This window comes from Limulus polyphemus, unplaced genomic scaffold (genome assembly GCF_000517525.1).
Source record: "Limulus polyphemus unplaced genomic scaffold, Limulus_polyphemus-2.1.2 Scaffold990, whole genome shotgun sequence".
Taxonomy (NCBI): Eukaryota; Metazoa; Arthropoda; class Merostomata; order Xiphosura; family Limulidae; genus Limulus; species Limulus polyphemus.
The window spans coordinates 163,626-167,387 of NW_013666600.1; the positions used below are offsets into that span (position 1 = coordinate 163,626).

Here is a 3,762-nt window from a genome sequence, read left to right on the forward strand (position 1 = left end):
TTATAGTATATATATATACTATATATCTATCTATCTATCTATATATCTATATATATATATATATATATATATATAGTGCCTATAAATAGAATGCATGGCAGGATGAATATCATGACTCATTTGTAAACACTTTACTGTGCATTCAGCAATTAGCATATACACATATGAATCATATGCAGTGGTATAGAATGTTGTTTTGAATATTTAAATGTTGACTTACTGACATGCATACACAAAATTGTTTTATGTATAAATATAATTATACCTATACAACTACACCTACATATCCTCATTTGTACCTGATTCAATACATACAAATATAATTATTAACCACATTATCTCTCTCAACATTGGCTTGATGGACTTGACTGAGCACATGATCACTTTGTATTTGTCATAGTTTAGATACTATGAACTTTTAATATATTAAGTGTATGTCCACAAAATTTGGTAGTAGTGCACTAAATAATATTTATAAAATAATAATTTTAATAAAATAATGCAACAAAAAACAGAATAATAACATTCAAAAAGCAGACAATGTCCCATAACTATCACAGTTTTTCTGGCTTTCTATCTCTGCAGAAAGAACCATTAAAACTTCATCGAACTATTTAATAGTATTCCCATGGGATCCAAAAGATTTTCTCGGAAAGTAATTTACATTTCTTTGTGCAAAAAACAACACAGTATAATGTGTCATTTGATAGACAAAACCCTTGGCTTTCTGTTGGTTATAATTAATATAGTCGTAAACATAAAAGAGAACTACTGACAGATCCTGAAAGAAAGGATGTGACAGGTGGGCATAGCAGGAGGGATCTGATTTTCTATTTGATGGCTGTGTAACAAACAAGATTGAAGAACAATATGGATGAACTGGATTAGCCAAAAGTTATTAACAAATTTATTAGTTGCAGTACAGCTTGTCTAAATATGTTTTCTTCTCCAATAAAAGATTAATATGTATAAAGTATTTGTTTAGTTGATTTCTCGGTTGGGGCAGCATGTCTAGCAGATTTTCAGGGGGGCCAGTCTCCCTACCCCCACCCCCCAAGTTTGGCAAGTATGACTGATTTTTGAAGTAGCTTTTAATTCTTGTATGTTAAATCACAAGTTGTAAAAAAGAGAGTTAGTATTTTTCTAAAGAACTTTCCTATTGTTTTGGTAACTAGTGAGAGAATAGCTTAATCTAACCAACCCAATAACATGCATGATATTTGTTTTGGATAATTATTTCTACATGGTTTATTTTAAATGTTTGTTATTTGTGAAATCACATGATTGGGTTTTACTTTAGTTAAAAACATTTCGTTTTTAAACTGTATAGCTTCAAAATGTAATATATTAGAATAGGTGCAGTCCATTTCGAGGACAAAATTTCACTAATGAATTTAAAAACAAACAAAAAAACTTGTAGTATTTTTTCCATACATAAATTTCAGAGTTAAAATTTATGAAACCCTAAAAGGGACAGTGTGAAAACAATAACACACATACATACTGTGGTCATAAAAGTTTGTGCACACAAGTGTGTTACAGTAGCATTACACTGCAGTTATGATAAATGAAACAAAACTGAATGAAATAATTATATCTATTAAGTTTTACTTCTTGTTTTTCCATAAAGTTGTGATAATATAGTGATAATCTTTTCCTGTTCTGCCTGTATATGATATAAATGCAGGAAGTACTGGCTTGTGCATGCTGCTTAGTATCTGCTCAGCATGAGAATGTTTGTATTATATACTTTTTATTTTCACAATGCTTCTTTACACTTAGTTCTGTACAAATTTATTCAATAAAAACCGTTTATTTTATTTTACACATAAAAATTAAAGCAAATTACATTCCAAGATGATACCACACATCTATACTCAGTTTGACTATCTTTCAAGTATGCCTGCATGATCTAACATGAATTGCACTAAAGCACGAAGATGTAATCATGTGACAAAGCCCTTCACCATGACACACCTCCATGTGCACTTTATTGACCAGACATGTTTAAAATATTTTAGTCTATGTTCAATCTCATGTAACTTGCATTTTCAATATAACTTTGATTTTCATTTTCTTTGGCTTTTGTTTTAAAAGCTTTAATTTTTATCTTGAATTATAAAAAAGACTGATTTACATTTAGTCCTCAGTGTGTGACATTGTTCCCACTTGAGCCTTATTTCATTTGTGGCTTTTGGAGGTTCATTAACTGTAAGGATCGTTTCAGCTATTGTTCAGTGTGTTGTGGATTACCACATGCTTAATGGGCCTCCTGCTCCTGTCCTATCAGCCAGTTTGCTTTCTCAACAACTAAGAATGATCTTTCGGACTACCTCCTTCACCTGGTTTGCTTTGGGTGGTACATTAACATTCATAAAATGATCTTAACCTTTTGATCTCTTTCTGGATTTCCTTCTCAGGTTTGTTCCTTTCTTTATCCTTTACTTATTTTCTTTATTATTTTCGTTTTCTCACCTTATCACCTGCTATTCTTGGGGTTTTTATTATCATTTTTCCCTGCTAGTTATTAGGCCAAAATTCCTCATTCCCCTCATGTTCATCCTCATTTTTCCTGATTTGTAAACTTGCTTCCTTTCCTTTTCTCGATTCTCAATTCATGGTATCAATCTGGCCAGCTTACGGTTCCTGCACCTTCTCTTTCATTCCTAGTTCATAAGTTTTGCTTTTTCTCTCTCTCTTCTCTTCTATATTCCCTTTTCTACTCCTGCCTTTTATCTGAAGCACTTCATGCTTCTTGTGGATTCTGTAGGCATTTGTTCATGTATCTTCTCTGTTTAGCCTGTTCTACTTCTGCTTTATCTCTCCATACTTTGTTTTCCTACTGTCGGGACTTATTGGATCAGGCTATTTTCCTCTTTCTTGTATCTCTTCCTTCTTCTTCTGTACCTCTTTTTTCATCTGACTCCCTTTCTTTGCCTAGATGTCTTCTGTGGTGATCCTTTCCACTGTTGACTTGGACTGCTGTCATAAGAGTTCTGTTCTCAGTATCTTCCCAGGTTTTAATTCCACCTTTTTCACCTTGCTCTTTGCTTCTATATCTCGTTTAGATCTTCCTTCTTCTCATCTTTCCATTCCTGATTCCAGGCCTTCATATTTTTCTCATCTTTTCTCCTCTACCAGTAGTCTAGTTCACCACTCTTTTTGTCTTTTTATCAGTGACTATCATACATGTACATCTCTTTGGATACCTATCGCTTCTCATGCAGTTGGTCTCACTTTCTGTTGGTGTGTCGTTTTCTTTTCTCCACCCTGGTTTCTCTCTGCTTCTCTTCTCATTTTCTTCACCTCCTCCTGACCACATCTATGGTTTTTTCACCCAGTCTGTGGTTGGCCATGGTTGATGTGTTGGGCACTTTCCTACACATCTTTCTCAGCCTATCCTTCCTTTGTTTTTTTGTACTTCTTCATTCTTTTTTGTGTTTTCCTGTTCCCTGCTCTTCCCTATAACTCTCTCAACACAGGCTCGGTTAATTTGACTGACTATGGGACCTCTTTTGTACTCAGTTAAATCTTTATATACACTTGGAAAAAAGTTAAGCACCCCCAAATATTTTTCAGGATTGCTTATTGAAAATAAGGTTTAATTTTCATGATGTTGAGCAATGTTCATAATTTCAGACATAATTAAAAGGATGTGAGCATTCAGGTGTGACATTTAAATTAGGCGCGTTTTTTTCCCCACGTGCAACTTGCTCCCTTCTTCACGTCCAATATGCACTATTTTCTCGTGCATCAAATCCG

The 3,762-nt window shown here is 33.6% G+C and overlaps 1 protein-coding gene across 4 annotated transcripts in view; it reads left to right on the plus strand.

Annotated features, from left to right (window-relative positions):
• LOC106461577 overlaps positions 1-3,762 on the plus strand; it is a 54,414-nt gene that overhangs the window by 33,209 nt on the left and 17,443 nt on the right. The window lies entirely within an intron of this gene.